This window comes from Coregonus lavaretus (genome assembly GCF_964263955.1).
Source record: "Coregonus lavaretus genome assembly, chromosome: 38".
In the NCBI taxonomy this organism is placed as follows: Eukaryota; Metazoa; Chordata; class Actinopteri; order Salmoniformes; family Salmonidae; genus Coregonus; species Coregonus lavaretus.
This window is the reverse complement of record NC_140025.1, coordinates 20,258,244-20,285,708: the sequence shown is the minus strand read 5'-3', so window position 1 is coordinate 20,285,708 and position 27,465 is coordinate 20,258,244.

The window sequence follows — 27,465 nt, the reverse complement described above, 5'->3', positions numbered from 1 at the left end:
GCAACAAAAAACATGTACAGCACCTGAAGAAGAGAACAGGAGTCACTATTTGTGTTAAATGAGTGAAAATGAATGTGTTGTCCGTTTTCATTGAACATGGTCTAAAATCATGTTTTAGGTGAGTTACCAGCCCAAAACGAGGACTGCCCTACTTGAGAGAGGACATGACAGAGTATGTGTCTTTCACATCTTTGAAAATACGTTTTAAACAGGTTACAATGAACATTGTATGAAATCAAATGTTTTCGATTGCACAATTCAACCAGCAGATTAGTTGTAACGGCCAATGTGTGGAGACAACAGATTTGAATGAATGTGGTCAAAAACACAGGTTTTAGGGATTTGCAACAAAAAACTGGTACAGCACCTGAAGAAGAGAACAGGAGTCACTATTTGTGTTAAATGAGTGAAAATGAATGTGTTGTCCGTTTTCATTGAACATGGTCTAAAATCATGTTTTAGGTGAGTTACCAGCCCAAAACGAGGACTGCCCTACTTGAGAGAGGACATGACAGAGTATGTGTCTTTCACATCTTTGAAAATACGTTTTAAACAGGTTACAATGAACATTGTATGAAATCAAATGTTTTCGATTGCACAATTCAACCAGCGGATTAGTTGTAACGGCCAATGTGTGGAGACAACAGATTTGAATGAATGTGGTCAAAAACACAGGTTTTAGGGATTTGCAACAAAAAACATGTACAGCACCTGAAGAAGAGAACAGGAGTCACTATTTGTGTTAAATGAGTGAAAATGAATGTGTTGTCCGTTTTCATTGAACATGGTCTAAAATCATGTTTTTGGTGAGTTTACCAGCCCAAAACGATGACTGCCCTACAAGAGAGAGGACATGACAGAGTATGTGTCTTTCACATCTCTGAAAATACGTTTTAAACAGGTTACAATGAACATTGTATGAAATCAAATGTTTTCGATTGCACAATTCAACCAGCGGATTAGTTGTAACGGCCAATGTGTGGAGACAACAGATTTGAATGAATGTGGTCAAAAACACAGGTTTTAGGGATTTGCAACAAAAAACATGTACAGCACCTGAAGAAGAGAACAGGAGTCACTATTTGTGTTAAATGAGTGAAAATGAATGTGTTGTCCGTTTTCATTGAACATGGTCTAAAATCATGTTTTAGGTGAGTTACCAGCCCAAAACGAGGACTGCCCTACTTGAGAGAGGACATGACAGAGTATGTGTCTTTCACATCTTTGAAAATACGTTTTAAACAGGTTACAATGAACATTGTATGAAATCAAATGTTTTCGATTGCACAATTCAACCAGCAGATTAGTTGTAACGGCCAATGTGTGGAGACAACAGATTTGAATGAATGTGGTCAAAAACACAGGTTTTAGGGATTTGCAACAAAAAACTGGTACAGCACCTGAAGAAGAGAACAGGAGTCACTATTTGTGTTAAATGAGTGAAAATGAATGTGTTGTCCGTTTTCATTGAACATGGTCTAAAATCATGTTTTAGGTGAGTTACCAGCCCAAAACGAGGACTGCCCTACTTGAGAGAGGACATGACAGAGTATGTGTCTTTCACATCTTTGAAAATACGTTTTAAACAGGTTACAATGAACATTGTATGAAATCAAATGTTTTCGATTGCACAATTCAACCAGCAGATTAGTTGTAACGGCCAATGTGTGGAGACAACAGATTTGAATGAATGTGGTCAAAAACACAGGTTTTAGGGATTTGCAACAAAAAACTGGTACAGCACCTGAAGAAGAGAACAGGAGTCACTATTTGTGTTAAATGAGTGAAAATGAATGTGTTGTCCGTTTTCATTGAACATGGTCTAAAATCATGTTTTAGGTGAGTTACCAGCCCAAAACGAGGACTGCCCTACTTGAGAGAGGACATGACAGAGTATGTGTCTTTCACATCTTTGAAAATACGTTTTAAACAGGTTACAATGAACATTGTATGAAATCAAATGTTTTCGATTGCACAATTCAACCAGCAGATTAGTTGTAACGGCCAATGTGTAGAGACAACAGATTTGAATGAATGTGGTCAAAAACACAGGTTTTAGGGATTTGCAACAAAAAACTGGTACAGCAGCTGAAGAAGAGAACAGGAGTCACTATTTGTGTTAAATGAGTGAAAATGAATGTGTTGTCCGTTTTCATTGAACATGGTCTAAAATCATGTTTTTGGTGAGTTTACCAGCCCAAAACGATGACTGCCCTACAAGAGAGAGGACATGACAGAGTATGTGTCTTTCACATCTTTGAAAATACGTTTTAAACAGGCTACAATGAACATTGTATAAAATCACATTTTTTCGATTGCACAATTCAACCAGCAGATTAGTTGTAACGGCCAATGTGTGGAGACAACAGATTTGAATGAATGTGGTCAAAAACACAGGTTTTAGGGATTTGCAACAAAAAACTGGTACAGCACCTGAAGAAGAGAACAGGAGTCACTATTTGTGTTAAATGAGTGAAAATGAATGTGTTGTCCGTTTTCATTGAACATGGTCTAAAATCATGTTTTAGGTGAGTTACCAGCCCAAAACGAGGACTGCCCTACTTGAGAGAGGACATGACAGAGTATGTGTCTTTCACATCTTTGAAAATACGTTTTAAACAGGTTACAATGAACATTGTATGAAATCAAATGTTTTCGATTGCACAATTCAACCAGCAGATTAGTTGTAACGGCCAATGTGTGGAGACAACAGATTTGAATGAATGTGGTCAAAAACACAGGTTTTAGGGATTTGCAACAAAAAACTGGTACAGCAGCTGAAGAAGAGAACAGGAGTCACTATTTGTGTTAAATGAGTGAAAATGAATGTGTTGTCCGTTTTCATTGAACATGGTCTAAAATCATGTTTTTGGTGAGTTTACCAGCCCAAAACGATGACTGCCCTACAAGAGAGAGGACATGACAGAGTATGTGTCTTTCACATCTTTGAAAATACGTTTTAAACAGGCTACAATGAACATTGTATAAAATCACATTTTTTCGATTGCACAATTCAACCAGCAGATTAGTTGTAACGGCCAATGTGTGGAGACAACAGATTTGAATGAATGTGGTCAAAAACACAGGTTTTAGGGATTTGCAACAAAAAACATGTACAGCACCTGAAGAAGAGAACAGGAGTCACTATTTGTGTTAAATGAGTGAAAATGAATGTGTTGTCCGTTTTCATTGAACATGGTCTAAAATCATGTTTTAGGTGAGTTACCAGCCCAAAACGAGGACTGCCCTACTTGAGAGAGGACATGACAGAGTATGTGTCTTTCACATCTTTGAAAATACGTTTTAAACAGGTTACAATGAACATTGTATGAAATCAAATGTTTTCGATTGCACAATTCAACCAGCGGATTAGTTGTAACGGCCAATGTGTGGAGACAACATATTTGAATGAATGTGGTCAAAAACACAGGTTTTAGGGATTTGCAACAAAAAACATGTACAGCACCTGAAGAAGAGAACAGGAGTCACTATTTGTGTTAAATGAGTGAAAATGAATGTGTTGTCCGTTTTCATTGAACATGGTCTAAAATCATGTTTTAGGTGAGTTACCAGCCCAAAACGAGGACTGCCCTACTTGAGAGAGGACATGACAGAGTATGTGTCTTTCACATCTTTGAAAATACATTTTAAACAGGTTACAATGAACATTGTATGAAATCAAATGTTTTCGATTGCACAATTCAACCAGCAGATTAGTTGTAACGGCCAATGTGTGGAGACAACAGATTTGAATGAATGTGGTCAAAAACACAGGTTTTAGGGATTTGCAACAAAAAACTGGTACAGCACCTGAAGAAGAGAACAGGAGTCACTATTTGTGTTAAATGAGTGAAAATGAATGTGTTGTCCGTTTTCATTGAACATGGTCTAAAATCATGTTTTAGGTGAGTTACCAGCCCAAAACGAGGACTGCCCTACTTGAGAGAGGACATGACAGAGTATGTGTCTTTCACATCTTTGAAAATACGTTTTAAACAGGTTACAATGAACATTGTATGAAATCAAATGTTTTCGATTGCACAATTCAACCAGCAGATTAGTTGTAACGGCCAATGTGTGGAGACAACAGATTTGAATGAATGTGGTCAAAAACACAGGTTTTAGGGATTTGCAACAAAAAACTGGTACAGCAGCTGAAGAAGAGAACAGGAGTCACTATTTGTCTTAAATGAGTGAAAATGAATGTGTTGTCCGTTTTCATTGAACATGGTCTAAAATCATGTTTTTGGTGAGTTTACCAGCCCAAAACGATGACTGCCCTACAAGAGAGAGGACATGACAGAGTATGTGTCTTTCACATCTTTGAAAATACGTTTTAAACAGGCTACAATGAACATTGTATAAAATCAAATTTTTTTGATTGCACAATTCAACCAGCAGATTAGTTGTAACGGCCAATGTGTGGAGACAACAGATTTGAATGAATGTGGTCAAAAACACAGGTTTTAGGGATTTGCAACAAAAAACATGTACAGCACCTGAAGAAGAGAACAGGAGTCACTATTTGTGTTCGATGTGTGAAAATGAATGTGTTGTCCGTTTTCATTGAAGATGGTCTAAAATCATGTTTTAGGTGAGTTACCAGCCCAAAACGAGGACTGCCCTACAAGAGAGAGGACATGACAGAGTATGTGTCTTTCACATCTTTGAAAATACGTTTTAAACAGGTTACAATGAACATTGTATGAAATCAAATGTTTTCGATTGCACAATTCAACCAGCGGATTAGTTGTAACGGCCAATGTGTGGAGACAACAGATTTGAATGAATGTGGTCAAAAACACAGGTTTTAGGGATTTGCAACAAAAAACATGTACAGCACCTGAAGAAGAGAACAGGAGTCACTATTTGTGTTAAATGAGTGAAAATGAATGTGTTGTCCGTTTTCATTGAACATGGTCTAAAATCATGTTTTAGGTGAGTTACCAGCCCAAAACGAGGACTGCCCTACTTGAGAGAGGACATGACAGAGTATGTGTCTTTCACATCTTTGAAAATACGTTTTAAACAGGTTACAATGAACATTGTATGAAATCAAATGTTTTCGATTGCACAATTCAACCAGCAGATTAGTTGTAACGGCCAATGTGTGGAGACAACAGATTTGAATGAATGTGGTCAAAAACACAGGTTTTAGGGATTTGCAACAAAAAACTGGTACAGCACCTGAAGAAGAGAACAGGAGTCACTATTTGTGTTAAATGAGTGAAAATGAATGTGTTGTCCGTTTTCATTGAACATGGTCTAAAATCATGTTTTAGGTGAGTTACCAGCCCAAAACGAGGACTGCCCTACTTGAGAGAGGACATGACAGAGTATGTGTCTTTCACATCTTTGAAAATACGTTTTAAACAGGTTACAATGAACATTGTATGAAATCAAATGTTTTCGATTGCACAATTCAACCAGCAGATTAGTTGTAACGGCCAATGTGTGGAGACAACAGATTTGAATGAATGTGGTCAAAAACACAGGTTTTAGGGATTTGCAACAAAAAACTGGTACAGCAGCTGAAGAAGAGAACAGGAGTCACTATTTGTGTTAAATGAGTGAAAATGAATGTGTTGTCCGTTTTCATTGAACATGGTCTAAAATCATGTTTTAGGTGAGTTACCATTCCAAAACGAGGACTGCCCTACTTGAGAGAGGACATGACAGAGTATGTGTCTTTCACATCTTTGAAAATACGTTTTAAACAGGTTACAATGAACATTGTATGAAATCAAATGTTTTCGATTGCACAATTCAACCAGCGGATTAGTTGTAACGGCCAATGTGTGGAGACAACAGATTTGAATGAATGTGGTCAAAAACACAGGTTTTAGGGATTTGCAACAAAAAACATGTACAGCACCTGAAGAAGAGAACAGGAGTCACTATTTGTGTTAAATGAGTGAAAATGAATGTGTTGTCCGTTTTCATTGAACATGGTCTAAAATCATGTTTTTGGTGAGTTTACCAGCCCAAAACGATGACTGCCCTACAAGAGAGAGGACATGACAGAGTATGTGTCTTTCACATCTCTGAAAATACGTTTTAAACAGGTTACAATGAACATTGTATGAAATCAAATGTTTTCGATTGCACAATTCAACCAGCGGATTAGTTGTAACGGCCAATGTGTGGAGACAACAGATTTGAATGAATGTGGTCAAAAACACAGGTTTTAGGGATTTGCAACAAAAAACATGTACAGCACCTGAAGAAGAGAACAGGAGTCACTATTTGTGTTCGATGTGTGAAAATGAATGTGTTGTCCGTTTTCATTGAAGATGGTCTAAAATCATGTTTTAGGTGAGTTACCAGCCCAAAACGAGGACTGCCCTACAAGAGAGAGGACATGACAGAGTATGTGTCTTTCACATCTTTGAAAATACGTTTTAAACAGGTTACAATGAACATTGTATGAAATCAAATGTTTTCGATTGCACAATTCAACCAGCGGATTAGTTGTAACGGCCAATGTGTGGAGACAACAGATTTGAATGAATGTGGTCAAAAACACAGGTTTTAGGGATTTGCAACAAAAAACATGTACAGCACCTGAAGAAGAGAACAGGAGTCACTATTTGTGTTAAATGAGTGAAAATGAATGTGTTGTCCGTTTTCATTGAACATGGTCTAAAATCATGTTTTAGGTGAGTTACCAGCCCAAAACGAGGACTGCCCTACTTGAGAGAGGACATGACAGAGTATGTGTCTTTCACATCTTTGAAAATACGTTTTAAACAGGTTACAATGAACATTGTATGAAATCAAATGTTTTCGATTGCACAATTCAACCAGCAGATTAGTTGTAACGGCCAATGTGTGGAGACAACAGATTTGAATGAATGTGGTCAAAAACACAGGTTTTAGGGATTTGCAACAAAAAACTGGTACAGCACCTGAAGAAGAGAACAGGAGTCACTATTTGTGTTAAATGAGTGAAAATGAATGTGTTGTCCGTTTTCATTGAACATGGTCTAAAATCATGTTTTAGGTGAGTTACCAGCCCAAAACGAGGACTGCCCTACTTGAGAGAGGACATGACAGAGTATGTGTCTTTCACATCTTTGAAAATACGTTTTAAACAGGTTACAATGAACATTGTATGAAATCAAATGTTTTCGATTGCACAATTCAACCAGCAGATTAGTTGTAACGGCCAATGTGTGGAGACAACAGATTTGAATGAATGTGGTCAAAAACACAGGTTTTAGGGATTTGCAACAAAAAACTGGTACAGCAGCTGAAGAAGAGAACAGGAGTCACTATTTGTGTTAAATGAGTGAAAATGAATGTGTTGTCCGTTTTCATTGAACATGGTCTAAAATCATGTTTTAGGTGAGTTACCATTCCAAAACGAGGACTGCCCTACTTGAGAGAGGACATGACAGAGTATGTGTCTTTCACATCTTTGAAAATACGTTTTAAACAGGTTACAATGAACATTGTATGAAATCAAATGTTTTCGATTGCACAATTCAACCAGCGGATTAGTTGTAACGGCCAATGTGTGGAGACAACAGATTTGAATGAATGTGGTCAAAAACACAGGTTTTAGGGATTTGCAACAAAAAACATGTACAGCACCTGAAGAAGAGAACAGGAGTCACTATTTGTGTTAAATGAGTGAAAATGAATGTGTTGTCCGTTTTCATTGAACATGGTCTAAAATCATGTTTTTGGTGAGTTTACCAGCCCAAAACGATGACTGCCCTACAAGAGAGAGGACATGACAGAGTATGTGTCTTTCACATCTCTGAAAATACGTTTTAAACAGGTTACAATGAACATTGTATGAAATCAAATGTTTTCGATTGCACAATTCAACCAGCGGATTAGTTGTAACGGCCAATGTGTGGAGACAACAGATTTGAATGAATGTGGTCAAAAACACAGGTTTTAGGGATTTGCAACAAAAAACATGTACAGCACCTGAAGAAGAGAACAGGAGTCACTATTTGTGTTAAATGAGTGAAAATGAATGTGTTGTCCGTTTTCATTGAACATGGTCTAAAATCATGTTTTAGGTGAGTTACCAGCCCAAAACGAGGACTGCCCTACTTGAGAGAGGACATGACAGAGTATGTGTCTTTCACATCTTTGAAAATACGTTTTAAACAGGTTACAATGAACATTGTATGAAATCAAATGTTTTCGATTGCACAATTCAACCAGCAGATTAGTTGTAACGGCCAATGTGTGGAGACAACAGATTTGAATGAATGTGGTCAAAAACACAGGTTTTAGGGATTTGCAACAAAAAACTGGTACAGCACCTGAAGAAGAGAACAGGAGTCACTATTTGTGTTAAATGAGTGAAAATGAATGTGTTGTCCGTTTTCATTGAACATGGTCTAAAATCATGTTTTAGGTGAGTTACCAGCCCAAAACGAGGACTGCCCTACTTGAGAGAGGACATGACAGAGTATGTGTCTTTCACATCTTTGAAAATACGTTTTAAACAGGTTACAATGAACATTGTATGAAATCAAATGTTTTCGATTGCACAATTCAACCAGCAGATTAGTTGTAACGGCCAATGTGTGGAGACAACAGATTTGAATGAATGTGGTCAAAAACACAGGTTTTAGGGATTTGCAACAAAAAACTGGTACAGCACCTGAAGAAGAGAACAGGAGTCACTATTTGTGTTAAATGAGTGAAAATGAATGTGTTGTCCGTTTTCATTGAACATGGTCTAAAATCATGTTTTAGGTGAGTTACCAGCCCAAAACGAGGACTGCCCTACTTGAGAGAGGACATGACAGAGTATGTGTCTTTCACATCTTTGAAAATACGTTTTAAACAGGTTACAATGAACATTGTATGAAATCAAATGTTTTCGATTGCACAATTCAACCAGCAGATTAGTTGTAACGGCCAATGTGTGGAGACAACAGATTTGAATGAATGTGGTCAAAAACACAGGTTTTAGGGATTTGCAACAAAAAACTGGTACAGCAGCTGAAGAAGAGAACAGGAGTCACTATTTGTGTTAAATGAGTGAAAATGAATGTGTTGTCCGTTTTCATTGAACATGGTCTAAAATCATGTTTTTGGTGAGTTTACCAGCCCAAAACGATGACTGCCCTACAAGAGAGAGGACATGACAGAGTATGTGTCTTTCACATCTTTGAAAATACGTTTTAAACAGGCTACAATGAACATTGTATAAAATCACATTTTTTCGATTGCACAATTCAACCAGCAGATTAGTTGTAACGGCCAATGTGTGGAGACAACAGATTTGAATGAATGTGGTCAAAAACACAGGTTTTAGGGATTTGCAACAAAAAACTGGTACAGCACCTGAAGAAGAGAACAGGAGTCACTATTTGTGTTAAATGAGTGAAAATGAATGTGTTGTCCGTTTTCATTGAACATGGTCTAAAATCATGTTTTAGGTGAGTTACCAGCCCAAAACGAGGACTGCCCTACTTGAGAGAGGACATGACAGAGTATGTGTCTTTCACATCTTTGAAAATACGTTTTAAACAGGTTACAATGAACATTGTATGAAATCAAATGTTTTCGATTGCACAATTCAACCAGCAGATTAGTTGTAACGGCCAATGTGTGGAGACAACAGATTTGAATGAATGTGGTCAAAAACACAGGTTTTAGGGATTTGCAACAAAAAACTGGTACAGCAGCTGAAGAAGAGAACAGGAGTCACTATTTGTGTTAAATGAGTGAAAATGAATGTGTTGTCCGTTTTCATTGAACATGGTCTAAAATCATGTTTTTGGTGAGTTTACCAGCCCAAAACGATGACTGCCCTACAAGAGAGAGGACATGACAGAGTATGTGTCTTTCACATCTTTGAAAATACGTTTTAAACAGGCTACAATGAACATTGTATAAAATCACATTTTTTCGATTGCACAATTCAACCAGCAGATTAGTTGTAACGGCCAATGTGTGGAGACAACAGATTTGAATGAATGTGGTCAAAAACACAGGTTTTAGGGATTTGCAACAAAAAACATGTACAGCACCTGAAGAAGAGAACAGGAGTCACTATTTGTGTTAAATGAGTGAAAATGAATGTGTTGTCCGTTTTCATTGAACATGGTCTAAAATCATGTTTTAGGTGAGTTACCAGCCCAAAACGAGGACTGCCCTACTTGAGAGAGGACATGACAGAGTATGTGTCTTTCACATCTTTGAAAATACGTTTTAAACAGGTTACAATGAACATTGTATGAAATCAAATGTTTTCGATTGCACAATTCAACCAGCGGATTAGTTGTAACGGCCAATGTGTGGAGACAACAGATTTGAATGAATGTGGTCAAAAACACAGGTTTTAGGGATTTGCAACAAAAAACATGTACAGCACCTGAAGAAGAGAACAGGAGTCACTATTTGTGTTAAATGAGTGAAAATGAATGTGTTGTCCGTTTTCATTGAACATGGTCTAAAATCATGTTTTAGGTGAGTTACCAGCCCAAAACGAGGACTGCCCTACTTGAGAGAGGACATGACAGAGTATGTGTCTTTCACATCTTTGAAAATACGTTTTAAACAGGTTACAATGAACATTGTATGAAATCAAATGTTTTCGATTGCACAATTCAACCAGCAGATTAGTTGTAACGGCCAATGTGTGGAGACAACAGATTTGAATGAATGTGGTCAAAAACACAGGTTTTAGGGATTTGCAACAAAAAACTGGTACAGCACCTGAAGAAGAGAACAGGAGTCACTATTTGTCTTAAATGAGTGAAAATGAATGTGTTGTCCGTTTTCATTGAACATGGTCTAAAATCATGTTTTTGGTGAGTTACCAGCCCAAAACGAGGACTGCCCTACTTGAGAGAGGACATGACAGAGTATGTGTCTTTCACATCTTTGAAAATACGTTTTAAACAGGTTACAATGAACATTGTATGAAATCAAATGTTTTCGATTGCACAATTCAACCAGCGGATTAGTTGTAACGGCCAATGTGTGGAGACAACAGATTTGAATGAATGTGGTCAAAAACACAGGTTTTAGGGATTTGCAACAAAAAACATGTACAGCACCTGAAGAAGAGAACAGGAGTCACTATTTGTGTTAAATGAGTGAAAATGAATGTGTTGTCCGTTTTCATTGAACATGGTCTAAAATCATGTTTTAGGTGAGTTACCAGCCCAAAACGAGGACTGCCCTACTTGAGAGAGGACATGACAGAGTATGTGTCTTTCACATCTTTGAAAATACGTTTTAAACAGGTTACAATGAACATTGTATGAAATCAAATGTTTTCGATTGCACAATTCAACCAGCAGATTAGTTGTAACGGCCAATGTGTGGAGACAACAGATTTGAATGAATGTGGTCAAAAACACAGGTTTTAGGGATTTGCAACAAAAAACTGGTACAGCACCTGAAGAAGAGAACAGGAGTCACTATTTGTCTTAAATGAGTGAAAATGAATGTGTTGTCCGTTTTCATTGAACATGGTCTAAAATCATGTTTTTGGTGAGTTTACCAGCCCAAAACGATGACTGCCCTACAAGAGAGAGGACATGACAGAGTATGTGTCTTTCACATCTTTGAAAATACGTTTTAAACAGGCTACAATGAACATTGTATAAAATCAAATTTTTTTGATTGCACAATTCAACCAGCAGATTAGTTGTAACGGCCAATGTGTGGAGACAACAGATTTGAATGAATGTGGTCAAAAACACAGGTTTTAGGGATTTGCAACAAAAAACATGTACAGCACCTGAAGAAGAGAACAGGAGTCACTATTTGTGTTCGATGTGTGAAAATGAATGTGTTGTCCGTTTTCATTGAAGATGGTCTAAAATCATGTTTTAGGTGAGTTACCAGCCCAAAACGAGGACTGCCCTACAAGAGAGAGGACATGACAGAGTATGTGTCTTTCACATCTTTGAAAATACGTTTTAAACAGGTTACAATGAACATTGTATGAAATCAAATGTTTTCGATTGCACAATTCAACCAGCGGATTAGTTGTAACGGCCAATGTGTGGAGACAACAGATTTGAATGAATGTGGTCAAAAACACAGGTTTTAGGGATTTGCAACAAAAAACATGTACAGCACCTGAAGAAGAGAACAGGAGTCACTATTTGTGTTAAATGAGTGAAAATGAATGTGTTGTCCGTTTTCATTGAACATGGTCTAAAATCATGTTTTAGGTGAGTTACCAGCCCAAAACGAGGACTGCCCTACTTGAGAGAGGACATGACAGAGTATGTGTCTTTCACATCTTTGAAAATACGTTTTAAACAGGTTACAATGAACATTGTATGAAATCAAATGTTTTCGATTGCACAATTCAACCAGCAGATTAGTTGTAACGGCCAATGTGTGGAGACAACAGATTTGAATGAATGTGGTCAAAAACACAGGTTTTAGGGATTTGCAACAAAAAACTGGTACAGCACCTGAAGAAGAGAACAGGAGTCACTATTTGTGTTAAATGAGTGAAAATGAATGTGTTGTCCGTTTTCATTGAACATGGTCTAAAATCATGTTTTAGGTGAGTTACCAGCCCAAAACGAGGACTGCCCTACTTGAGAGAGGACATGACAGAGTATGTGTCTTTCACATCTTTGAAAATACGTTTTAAACAGGTTACAATGAACATTGTATGAAATCAAATGTTTTCGATTGCACAATTCAACCAGCAGATTAGTTGTAACGGCCAATGTGTGGAGACAACAGATTTGAATGAATGTGGTCAAAAACACAGGTTTTAGGGATTTGCAACAAAAAACTGGTACAGCAGCTGAAGAAGAGAACAGGAGTCACTATTTGTGTTAAATGAGTGAAAATGAATGTGTTGTCCGTTTTCATTGAACATGGTCTAAAATCATGTTTTTGGTGAGTTTACCAGCCCAAAACGATGACTGCCCTACAAGAGAGAGGACATGACAGAGTATGTGTCTTTCACATCTTTGAAAATACGTTTTAAACAGGCTACAATGAACATTGTATAAAATCAAATTTTTTTGATTGCACAATTCAACCAGCAGATTAGTTGTAACGGCCAATGTGTGGAGACAACAGATTTGAATGAATGTGGTCAAAAACACAGGTTTTAGGGATTTGCAACAAAAAACATGTACAGCACCTGAAGAAGAGAACAGGAGTCACTATTTGTGTTCGATGTGTGAAAATGAATGTGTTGTCCGTTTTCATTGAAGATGGTCTAAAATCATGTTTTAGGTGAGTTACCAGCCCAAAACGAGGACTGCCCTACAAGAGAGAGGACATGACAGAGTATGTGTCTTTCACATCTTTGAAAATACGTTTTAAACAGGTTACAATGAACATTGTATGAAATCAAATGTTTTCGATTGCACAATTCAACCAGCGGATTAGTTGTAACGGCCAATGTGTGGAGACAACAGATTTGAATGAATGTGGTCAAAAACACAGGTTTTAGGGATTTGCAACAAAAAACATGTACAGCACCTGAAGAAGAGAACAGGAGTCACTATTTGTGTTAAATGAGTGAAAATGAATGTGTTGTCCGTTTTCATTGAACATGGTCTAAAATCATGTTTTAGGTGAGTTACCAGCCCAAAACGAGGACTGCCCTACTTGAGAGAGGACATGACAGAGTATGTGTCTTTCACATCTTTGAAAATACGTTTTAAACAGGTTACAATGAACATTGTATGAAATCAAATGTTTTCGATTGCACAATTCAACCAGCAGATTAGTTGTAACGGCCAATGTGTGGAGACAACAGATTTGAATGAATGTGGTCAAAAACACAGGTTTTAGGGATTCGCAACAAAAAACTGGTACAGCAGCTGAAGAAGAGAACAGGAGTCACTATTTGTGTTAAATGAGTGAAAATGAATGTGTTGTCCGTTTTCATTGAACATGGTCTAAAATCATGTTTTTGGTGAGTTTACCAGCCCAAAACGATGACTGCCCTACAAGAGAGAGGACATGACAGAGTATGTGTCTTTCACATCTTTGAAAATACGTTTTAAACAGGCTACAATGAACATTGTATAAAATCAAATTTTTTTGATTGCACAATTCAACCAGCGGATTAGTTGTAACGGCCAATGTGTGGAGACAACAGATTTGAATGAATGTGGTCAAAAACACAGGTTTTAGGGATTTGCAACAAAAAACATGTACAGCACCTGAAGAAGAGAACAGGAGTCACTATTTGTGTTAAATGAGTGAAAATGAATGTGTTGTCCGTTTTCATTGAACATGGTCTAAAATCATGTTTTAGGTGAGTTACCAGCCCAAAACGAGGACTGCCCTACTTGAGAGAGGACATGACAGAGTATGTGTCTTTCACATCTTTGAAAATACGTTTTAAACAGGTTACAATGAACATTGTATGAAATCAAATGTTTTCGATTGCACAATTCAACCAGCAGATTAGTTGTAACGGCCAATGTGTGGAGACAACAGATTTGAATGAATGTGGTCAAAAACACAGGTTTTAGGGATTTGCAACAAAAAACTGGTACAGCACCTGAAGAAGAGAACAGGAGTCACTATTTGTGTTAAATGAGTGAAAATGAATGTGTTGTCCGTTTTCATTGAACATGGTCTAAAATCATGTTTTAGGTGAGTTACCAGCCCAAAACGAGGACTGCCCTACTTGAGAGAGGACATGACAGAGTATGTGTCTTTCACATCTTTGAAAATACGTTTTAAACAGGTTACAATGAACATTGTATGAAATCAAATGTTTTCGATTGCACAATTCAACCAGCAGATTAGTTGTAACGGCCAATGTGTGGAGACAACAGATTTGAATGAATGTGGTCAAAAACACAGGTTTTAGGGATTTGCAACAAAAAACTGGTACAGCAGCTGAAGAAGAGAACAGGAGTCACTATTTGTGTTAAATGAGTGAAAATGAATGTGTTGTCCGTTTTCATTGAACATGGTCTAAAATCATGTTTTTGGTGAGTTTACCAGCCCAAAACGATGACTGCCCTACAAGAGAGAGGACATGACAGAGTATGTGTCTTTCACATCTTTGAAAATACGTTTTAAACAGGCTACAATGAACATTGTATAAAATCAAATTTTTTTGATTGCACAATTCAACCAGCAGATTAGTTGTAACGGCCAATGTGTGGAGACAACAGATTTGAATGAATGTGGTCAAAAACACAGGTTTTAGGGATTTGCAACAAAAAACATGTACAGCACCTGAAGAAGAGAACAGGAGTCACTATTTGTGTTCGATGTGTGAAAATGAATGTGTTGTCCGTTTTCATTGAAGATGGTCTAAAATCATGTTTTAGGTGAGTTACCAGCCCAAAACGAGGACTGCCCTACAAGAGAGAGGACATGACAGAGTATGTGTCTTTCACATCTTTGAAAATACGTTTTAAACAGGTTACAATGAACATTGTATGAAATCAAATGTTTTCGATTGCACAATTCAACCAGCGGATTAGTTGTAACGGCCAATGTGTGGAGACAACAGATTTGAATGAATGTGGTCAAAAACACAGGTTTTAGGGATTTGCAACAAAAAACATGTACAGCACCTGAAGAAGAGAACAGGAGTCACTATTTGTGTTAAATGAGTGAAAATGAATGTGTTGTCCGTTTTCATTGAACATGGTCTAAAATCATGTTTTAGGTGAGTTACCAGCCCAAAACGAGGACTGCCCTACTTGAGAGAGGACATGACAGAGTATGTGTCTTTCACATCTTTGAAAATACGTTTTAAACAGGTTACAATGAACATTGTATGAAATCAAATGTTTTCGATTGCACAATTCAACCAGCAGATTAGTTGTAACGGCCAATGTGTGGAGACAACAGATTTGAATGAATGTGGTCAAAAACACAGGTTTTAGGGATTCGCAACAAAAAACTGGTACAGCAGCTGAAGAAGAGAACAGGAGTCACTATTTGTGTTAAATGAGTGAAAATGAATGTGTTGTCCGTTTTCATTGAACATGGTCTAAAATCATGTTTTTGGTGAGTTTACCAGCCCAAAACGATGACTGCCCTACAAGAGAGAGGACATGACAGAGTATGTGTCTTTCACATCTTTGAAAATACGTTTTAAACAGGCTACAATGAACATTGTATAAAATCACATTTTTTCGATTGCACAATTCAACCAGCAGATTAGTTGTAACGGCCAATGTGTGGAGACAACAGATTTGAATGAATGTGGTCAAAAACACAGGTTTTAGGGATTTGCAACAAAAAACATGTACAGCACCTGAAGAAGAGAACAGGAGTCACTATTTGTGTTAAATGAGTGAAAATGAATGTGTTGTCCGTTTTCATTGAACATGGTCTAAAATCATGTTTTAGGTGAGTTACCAGCCCAAAACGAGGACTGCCCTACTTGAGAGAGGACATGACAGAGTATGTGTCTTTCACATCTTTGAAAATACGTTTTAAACAGGTTACAATGAACATTGTATGAAATCAAATGTTTTCGATTGCACAATTCAACCAGCGGATTAGTTGTAACGGCCAATGTGTGGAGACAACAGATTTGAATGAATGTGGTCAAAAACACGGGTTTTAGGGATTTGCAACAAAAAACATGTACAGCACCTGAAGAAGAGAACAGGAGTCACTATTTGTGTTAAATGAGTGAAAATGAATGTGTTGTCCGTTTTCATTGAACATGGTCTAAAATCATGTTTTAGGTGAGTTACCAGCCCAAAACGAGGACTGCCCTACTTGAGAGAGGACATGACAGAGTATGTGTCTTTCACATCTTTGAAAATACGTTTTAAACAGGTTACAATGAACATTGTATGAAATCAAATGTTTTCGATTGCACAATTCAACCAGCAGATTAGTTGTAACGGCCAATGTGTGGAGACAACAGATTTGAATGAATGTGGTCAAAAACACAGGTTTTAGGGATTTGCAACAAAAAACTGGTACAGCACCTGAAGAAGAGAACAGGAGTCACTATTTGTGTTAAATGAGTGAAAATGAATGTGTTGTCCGTTTTCATTGAACATGGTCTAAAATCATGTTTTAGGTGAGTTACCAGCCCAAAACGAGGACTGCCCTACTTGAGAGAGGACATGACAGAGTATGTGTCTTTCACATCTTTGAAAATACGTTTTAAACAGGTTACAATGAACATTGTATGAAATCAAATGTTTTCGATTGCACAATTCAACCAGCAGATTAGTTGTAACGGCCAATGTGTGGAGACAACAGATTTGAATGAATGTGGTCAAAAACACAGGTTTTAGGGATTTGCAACAAAAAACTGGTACAGCAGCTGAAGAAGAGAACAGGAGTCACTATTTGTGTTAAATGAGTGAAAATGAATGTGTTGTCCGTTTTCATTGAACATGGTCTAAAATCATGTTTTTGGTGAGTTTACCAGCCCAAAACGATGACTGCCCTACAAGAGAGAGGACATGACAGAGTATGTGTCTTTCACATCTTTGAAAATACGTTTTAAACAGGCTACAATGAACATTGTATAAAATCAAATTTTTTTGATTGCACAATTCAACCAGCAGATTAGTTGTAACGGCCAATGTGTGGAGACAACAGATTTGAATGAATGTGGTCAAAAACACAGGTTTTAGGGATTTGCAACAAAAAACATGTACAGCACCTGAAGAAGAGAACAGGAGTCACTATTTGTGTTCGATGTGTGAAAATGAATGTGTTGTCCGTTTTCATTGAAGATGGTCTAAAATCATGTTTTAGGTGAGTTACCAGCCCAAAACGAGGACTGCCCTACAAGAGAGAGGACATGACAGAGTATGTGTCTTTCACATCTTTGAAAATACGTTTTAAACAGGTTACAATGAACATTGTATGAAATCAAATGTTTTCGATTGCACAATTCAACCAGCGGATTAGTTGTAACGGCCAATGTGTGGAGACAACAGATTTGAATGAATGTGGTCAAAAACACAGGTTTTAGGGATTTGCAACAAAAAACATGTACAGCACCTGAAGAAGAGAACAGGAGTCACTATTTGTGTTAAATGAGTGAAAATGAATGTGTTGTCCGTTTTCATTGAACATGGTCTAAAATCATGTTTTAGGTGAGTTACCAGCCCAAAACGAGGACTGCCCTACTTGAGAGAGGACATGACAGAGTATGTGTCTTTCACATCTTTGAAAATACGTTTTAAACAGGTTACAATGAACATTGTATGAAATCAAATGTTTTCGATTGCACAATTCAACCAGCAGATTAGTTGTAACGGCCAATGTGTGGAGACAACAGATTTGAATGAATGTGGTCAAAAACACAGGTTTTAGGGATTTGCAACAAAAAACTGGTACAGCACCTGAAGAAGAGAACAGGAGTCACTATTTGTGTTAAATGAGTGAAAATGAATGTGTTGTCCGTTTTCATTGAACATGGTCTAAAATCATGTTTTAGGTGAGTTACCAGCCCAAAACGAGGACTGCCCTACTTGAGAGAGGACATGACAGAGTATGTGTCTTTCACATCTTTGAAAATACGTTTTAAACAGGTTACAATGAACATTGTATGAAATCAAATGTTTTCGATTGCACAATTCAACCAGCAGATTAGTTGTAACGGCCAATGTGTGGAGACAACAGATTTGAATGAATGTGGTCAAAAACACAGGTTTTAGGGATTTGCAACAAAAAACTGGTACAGCAGCTGAAGAAGAGAACAGGAGTCACTATTTGTGTTAAATGAGTGAAAATGAATGTGTTGTCCGTTTTCATTGAACATGGTCTAAAATCATGTTTTTGGTGAGTTTACCAGCCCAAAACGATGACTGCCCTACAAGAGAGAGGACATGACAGAGTATGTGTCTTTCACATCTTTGAAAATACGTTTTAAACAGGCTACAATGAACATTGTATAAAATCAAATTTTTTTGATTGCACAATTCAACCAGCAGATTAGTTGTAACGGCCAATGTGTGGAGACAACAGATTTGAATGAATGTGGTCAAAAACACAGGTTTTAGGGATTTGCAACAAAAAACATGTACAGCACCTGAAGAAGAGAACAGGAGTCACTATTTGTGTTCGATGTGTGAAAATGAATGTGTTGTCCGTTTTCATTGAAGATGGTCTAAAATCATGTTTTAGGTGAGTTACCAGCCCAAAACGAGGACTGCCCTACAAGAGAGAGGACATGACAGAGTATGTGTCTTTCACATCTTTGAAAATACGTTTTAAACAGGTTACAATGAACATTGTATGAAATCAAATGTTTTCGATTGCACAATTCAACCAGCGGATTAGTTGTAACGGCCAATGTGTGGAGACAACAGATTTGAATGAATGTGGTCAAAAACACAGGTTTTAGGGATTTGCAACAAAAAACATGTACAGCACCTGAAGAAGAGGACAGGAGTCACTATTTGTGTTCGATGTGTGAAAATGAATGTGTTGTCCGTTTTCATTGAACATGGTCTAAAATCATGTTTTAGGTGAGTTACCAGCCCAAAACGATGACTGCCCTACAAGAGAGAGGACATGACAGATTATGTGTCTTTCACATCTTTGAAAATACGTTTTAAACAGGCTACAATGAACATTGTATAAAATCACATTTTTTCGATTGCACAATTCAACCAGCAGATTAGTTGTAACGGCCAATGTGTGGAGACAACAGATTTGAATGAATGTGGTCAAAAACACAGGTTTTAGGGATTTGCAACAAAAAACATGTACAGCACCTGAAGAAGAGAACAGGAGTCACTATTTGTGTTAAATGAGTGAAAATGAATGTGTTGTCCGTTTTCATTGAACATGGTCTAAAATCATGTTTTAGGTGAGTTACCATTCCAAAACGAGGACTGCCCTACTTGAGAGAGGACATGACAGAGTATGTGTCTTTCACATCTTTGAAAATACGTTTTAAACAGGTTACAATGAACATTGTATGAAATCAAATGTTTTCGATTGCACAATTCAACCAGCGGATTAGTTGTAACGGCCAATGTGTGGAGACAACAGATTTGAATGAATGTGGTCAAAAACACAGGTTTTAGGGATTTGCAACAAAAAACATGTACAGCACCTGAAGAAGAGAACAGGAGTCACTATTTGTGTTAAATGAGTGAAAATGAATGTGTTGTCCGTTTTCATTGAACATGGTCTAAAATCATGTTTTTGGTGAGTTTACCAGCCCAAAACGATGACTGCCCTACAAGAGAGAGGACATGACAGAGTATGTGTCTTTCACATCTTTGAAAATACGTTTTAAACAGGTTACAATGAACATTGTATGAAATCAAATGTTTTCGATTGCACAATTCAACCAGCGGATTAGTTGTAACGGCCAATGTGTGGAGACAACAGATTTGAATGAATGTGGTCAAAAACACAGGTTTTAGGGATTTGCAACAAAAAACATGTACAGCACCTGAAGAAGAGAACAGGAGTCACTATTTGTGTTAAATGAGTGAAAATGAATGTGTTGTCCGTTTTCATTGAACATGGTCTAAAATCATGTTTTAGGTGAGTTACCAGCCCAAAACGAGGACTGCCCTACTTGAGAGAGGACATGACAGAGTATGTGTCTTTCACATCTTTGAAAATACGTTTTAAACAGGTTACAATGAACATTGTATGAAATCAAATGTTTTCGATTGCACAATTCAACCAGCAGATTAGTTGTAACGGCCAATGTGTGGAGACAACAGATTTGAATGAATGTGGTCAAAAACACAGGTTTTAGGGATTTGCAACAAAAAACTGGTACAGCACCTGAAGAAGAGAACAGGAGTCACTATTTGTGTTAAATGAGTGAAAATGAATGTGTTGTCCGTTTTCATTGAACATGGTCTAAAATCATGTTTTAGGTGAGTTACCAGCCCAAAACGAGGACTGCCCTACTTGAGAGAGGACATGACAGAGTATGTGTCTTTCACATCTTTGAAAATACGTTTTAAACAGGTTACAATGAACATTGTATGAAATCAAATGTTTTCGATTGCACAATTCAACCAGCAGATTAGTTGTAACGGCCAATGTGTGGAGACAACAGATTTGAATGAATGTGGTCAAAAACACAGGTTTTAGGGATTTGCAACAAAAAACTGGTACAGCACCTGAAGAAGAGAACAGGAGTCACTATTTGTGTTAAATGAGTGAAAATGAATGTGTTGTCCGTTTTCATTGAACATGGTCTAAAATCATGTTTTAGGTGAGTTACCAGCCCAAAACGAGGACTGCCCTACTTGAGAGAGGACATGACAGAGTATGTGTCTTTCACATCTTTGAAAATACGTTTTAAACAGGTTACAATGAACATTGTATGAAATCAAATGTTTTCGATTGCACAATTCAACCAGCAGATTAGTTGTAACGGCCAATGTGTGGAGACAACAGATTTGAATGAATGTGGTCAAAAACACAGGTTTTAGGGATTTGCAACAAAAAACTGGTACAGCAGCTGAAGAAGAGAACAGGAGTCACTATTTGTGTTAAATGAGTGAAAATGAATGTGTTGTCCGTTTTCATTGAACATGGTCTAAAATCATGTTTTTGGTGAGTTTACCAGCCCAAAACGATGACTGCCCTACAAGAGAGAGGACATGACAGAGTATGTGTCTTTCACATCTTTGAAAATACGTTTTAAACAGGCTACAATGAACATTGTATAAAATCACATTTTTTCGATTGCACAATTCAACCAGCAGATTAGTTGTAACGGCCAATGTGTGGAGACAACAGATTTGAATGAATGTGGTCAAAAACACAGGTTTTAGGGATTTGCAACAAAAAACATGTACAGCACCTGAAGAAGAGAACAGGAGTCACTATTTGTGTTAAATGAGTGAAAATGAATGTGTTGTCCGTTTTCATTGAACATGGTCTAAAATCATGTTTTAGGTGAGTTACCAGCCCAAAACGAGGACTGCCCTACTTGAGAGAGGACATGACAGAGTATGTGTCTTTCACATCTTTGAAAATACGTTTTAAACAGGTTACAATGAACATTGTATGAAATCAAATGTTTTCGATTGCACAATTCAACCAGCGGATTAGTTGTAACGGCCAATGTGTGGAGACAACAGATTTGAATGAATGTGGTCAAAAACACAGGTTTTAGGGATTTGCAACAAAAAACATGTACAGCACCTGAAGAAGAGAACAGGAGTCACTATTTGTGTTAAATGAGTGAAAATGAATGTGTTGTCCGTTTTCATTGAACATGGTCTAAAATCATGTTTTAGGTGAGTTACCAGCCCAAAACGAGGACTGCCCTACTTGAGAGAGGACATGACAGAGTATGTGTCTTTCACATCTTTGAAAATACGTTTTAAACAGGTTACAATGAACATTGTATGAAATCAAATGTTTTCGATTGCACAATTCAACCAGCAGATTAGTTGTAACGGCCAATGTGTGGAGACAACAGATTTGAATGAATGTGGTCAAAAACACAGGTTTTAGGGATTTGCAACAAAAAACTGGTACAGCACCTGAAGAAGAGAACAGGAGTCACTATTTGTGTTAAATGAGTGAAAATGAATGTGTTGTCCGTTTTCATTGAACATGGTCTAAAATCATGTTTTAGGTGAGTTACCAGCCCAAAACGAGGACTGCCCTACTTGAGAGAGGACATGACAGAGTATGTGTCTTTCACATCTTTGAAAATACGTTTTAAACAGGTTACAATGAACATTGTATGAAATCAAATGTTTTCGATTGCACAATTCAACCAGCAGATTAGTTGTAACGGCCAATGTGTGGAGACAACAGATTTGAATGAATGTGGTCAAAAACACAGGTTTTAGGGATTTGCAACAAAAAACTGGTACAGCAGCTGAAGAAGAGAACAGGAGTCACTATTTGTGTTAAATGAGTGAAAATGAATGTGTTGTCCGTTTTCATTGAACATGGTCTAAAATCATGTTTTTGGTGAGTTTACCAGCCCAAAACGATGACTGCCCTACAAGAGAGAGGACATGACAGAGTATGTGTCTTTCACATCTTTGAAAATACGTTTTAAACAGGCTACAATGAACATTGTATAAAATCAAATTTTTTTGATTGCACAATTCAACCAGCAGATTAGTTGTAACGGCCAATGTGTGGAGACAACAGATTTGAATGAATGTGGTCAAAAACACAGGTTTTAGGGATTTGCAACAAAAAACATGTACAGCACCTGAAGAAGAGAACAGGAGTCACTATTTGTGTTCGATGTGTGAAAATGAATGTGTTGTCCGTTTTCATTGAAGATGGTCTAAAATCATGTTTTAGGTGAGTTACCAGCCCAAAACGAGGACTGCCCTACAAGAGAGAGGACATGACAGAGTATGTGTCTTTCACATCTTTGAAAATACGTTTTAAACAGGTTACAATGAACATTGTATGAAATCAAATGTTTTCGATTGCACAATTCAACCAGTGGATTAGTTGTAACGGCCAATGTGTGGAGACAACAGATTTGAATGAATGTGGTCAAAAACACAGGTTTTAGGGATTTGCAACAAAAAACATGTACAGCACCTGAAGAAGAGGACAGGAGTCACTATTTGTGTTCGATGTGTGAAAATGAATGTGTTGTCCGTTTTCATTGAACATGGTCTAAAATCATGTTTTAGGTGAGTTACCAGCCCAAAACGATGACTGCCCTACAAGAGAGAGGACATGACAGATTATGTGTCTTTCACATCTTTGAAAATACGTTTTAAACAGGCTACAATGAACATTGTATAAAATCACATTTTTTCGATTGCACAATTCAACCAGCAGATTAGTTGTAACGGCCAATGTGTGGAGACAACAGATTTGAATGAATGTGGTCAAAAACACAGGTTTTAGGGATTTGCAACAAAAAACATGTACAGCACCTGAAGAAGAGAACAGGAGTCACTATTTGTGTTAAATGAGTGAAAATGAATGTGTTGTCCGTTTTCATTGAACATGGTCTAAAATCATGTTTTAGGTGAGTTACCATTCCAAAACGAGGACTGCCCTACTTGAGAGAGGACATGACAGAGTATGTGTCTTTCACATCTTTGAAAATACGTTTTAAACAGGTTACAATGAACATTGTATGAAATCAAATGTTTTCGATTGCACAATTCAACCAGCGGATTAGTTGTAACGGCCAATGTGTGGAGACAACAGATTTGAATGAATGTGGTCAAAAACACAGGTTTTAGGGATTTGCAACAAAAAACATGTACAGCACCTGAAGAAGAGAACAGGAGTCACTATTTGTGTTAAATGAGTGAAAATGAATGTGTTGTCCGTTTTCATTGAACATGGTCTAAAATCATGTTTTTGGTGAGTTTACCAGCCCAAAACGATGACTGCCCTACAAGAGAGAGGACATGACAGATTATGTGTCTTTCACATCTTTGAAAATACGTTTTAAACAGGCTACAATGAACATTGTATAAAATCACATTTTTTCGATTGCACAATTCAACCAGCAGATTAGTTGTAACGGCCAATGTGTGGAGACAACAGATTTGAATGAATGTGGTCAAAAACACAGGTTTTAGGGATTTGCAACAAAAAACATGTACAGCACCTGAAGAAGAGAACAGGAGTCACTATTTGTGTTAAATGAGTGAAAATGAATGTGTTGTCCGTTTTCATTGAACATGGTCTAAAATCATGTTTTAGGTGAGTTACCAGCCCAAAACGAGGACTGCCCTACTTGAGAGAGGACATGACAGAGTATGTGTCTTTCACATCTTTGAAAATACGTTTTAAACAGGTTACAATGAACATTGTATGAAATCAAATGTTTTCGATTGCACAATTCAACCAGCGGATTAGTTGTAACGGCCAATGTGTGGAGACAACAGATTTGAATGAATGTGGTCAAAAACACAGGTTTTAGGGATTTGCAACAAAAAACATGTACAGCACCTGAAGAAGAGAACAGGAGTCACTATTTGTGTTAAATGAGTGAAAATGAATGTGTTGTCCGTTTTCATTGAACATGGTCTAAAATCATGTTTTAGGTGAGTTACCAGCCCAAAACGAGGACTGCCCTACTTGAGAGAGGACATGACAGAGTATGTGTCTTTCACATCTTTGAAAATACGTTTTAAACAGGTTACAATGAACATTGTATGAAATCAAATGTTTTCGATTGCACAATTCAACCAGCAGATTAGTTGTAACGGCCAATGTGTGGAGACAACAGATTTGAATGAATGTGGTCAAAAACACAGGTTTTAGGGATTTGCAACAAAAAACTGGTACAGCACCTGAAGAAGAGAACAGGAGTCACTATTTGTGTTAAATGAGTGAAAATGAATGTGTTGTCCGTTTTCATTGAACATGGTCTAAAATCATGTTTTAGGTGAGTTACCAGCCCAAAACGAGGACTGCCCTACTTGAGAGAGGACATGACAGAGTATGTGTCTTTCACATCTTTGAAAATACGTTTTAAACAGGTTACAATGAACATTGTATGAAATCAAATGTTTTCGATTGCACAATTCAACCAGCAGATTAGTTGTAACGGCCAATGTGTGGAGACAACAGATTTGAATGAATGTGGTCAAAAACACAGGTTTTAGGGATTTGCAACAAAAAACTGGTACAGCAGCTGAAGAAGAGAACAGGAGTCACTATTTGTGTTAAATGAGTGAAAATGAATGTGTTGTCCGTTTTCATTGAACATGGTCTAAAATCATGTTTTTGGTGAGTTTACCAGCCCAAAACGATGACTGCCCTACAAGAGAGAGGACATGACAGATTATGTGTCTTTCACATCTTTGAAAATACGTTTTAAACAGGTTACAATGAACATTGTATGAAATCAAATGTTTTCGATTGCACAATTCAACCAGCAGATTAGTTGTAACGGCCAATGTGTGGAGACAACAGATTTGAATGAATGTGGTCAAAAACACAGGTTTTAGGGATTTGCAACAAAAAACTGGTACAGCAGCTGAAGAAGAGAACAGGAGTCACTATTTGTGTTAAATGAGTGAAAATTAATGTGTTGTCCGTTTTCATTGAACATGGTCTAAAATCATGTTTTTGGTGAGTTTACCAGCCCAAAACGATGACTGCCCTACAAGAGAGAGGACATGACAGATTATGTGTCTTTCACATCTTTGAAAATACGTTTTAAACAGGCTACAATGAACATTGTATAAAATCACATTTTTTCGATTGCACAATTAAACCAGCAGATTAGTTGTAACGGCCAATGTGTGGAGACAACAGATTTGAATGAATGTGGTCAAAAACACAGGTTTTAGGGATTTGCAACAAAAAACATGTACAGCACCTGAAGAAGAGAACAGGAGTCACTATTTGTGTTCGAAGTGTGAAAATGAATGTGTTGTCCGTTTTCATTGAACATGGTCTAAAATCATGTTTTAGGTGAGTTACCAGCCCAAAACGATGACTGCCCTACAAGAGAGAGGACATGACAGATTATGTGTCTTTCACATCTTTGAAAATAAGTTTTAAACAGGCTACAATGAACATTGTATAAAATCACATTTTTTCGATTGCACAATTCAACCAGCAGATTAGTTGTAACGGCCAATGTGTGGAGACAACAGATTTGAATGAATGTGGTCAAAAACACAGGTTTTAGGGATTTGCAACAAAAAACATGTACAGCACCTGAAGAAGAGAACAGGAGTCACTATTTGTGTTAAATGAGTGAAAATGAATGTGTTGTCCGTTTTCATTGAACATGGTCTAAAATCATGTTTTAGGTGAGTTACCAGCCCAAAACGAGGACTGCCCTACTTGAGAGAGGACATGACAGAGTATGTGTCTTTCACATCTTTGAAAATACGTTTTAAACAGGTTACAATGAACATTGTATGAAATCAAATGTTTTCGATTGCACAATTCAACCAGCGGATTAGTTGTAACGGCCAATGTGTGGAGACAACAGATTTGAATGAATGTGGTCAAAAACACAGGTTTTAGGGATTTGCAACAAAAAACATGTACAGCACCTGAAGAAGAGAACAGGAGTCACTATTTGTGTTAAATGAGTGAAAATGAATGTGTTGTCCGTTTTCATTGAACATGGTCTAAAATCATGTTTTAGGTGAGTTACCAGCCCAAAACGAGGACTGCCCTACAAGAGAGAGGACATGACAGAGTATGTGTCTTTCACATCTTTGAAAATACGTTTTAAACAGGTTACAATGAACATTGTATGAAATCAAATGTTTTCGATTGCACAATTCAACCAGCGGATTAGTTGTAACGGCCAATGTGTGGAGACAACAGATTTGAATGAATGTGGTCAAAAACACAGGTTTTAGGGATTTGCAACAAAAAACATGTACAGCACCTGAAGAAGAGGACAGGAGTCACTATTTGTGTTCGATGTGTGAAAATGAATGTGTTGTCCGTTTTCATTGAACATGGTCTAAAATCATGTTTTAGGTGAGTTACCAGCCCAAAACGATGACTGCCCTACAAGAGAGAGGACATGACAGATTATGTGTCTTTCACATCTTTGAAAATACGTTTTAAACAGGCTACAATGAACATTGTATAAAATCACATTTTTTCGATTGCACAATTCAACCAGCA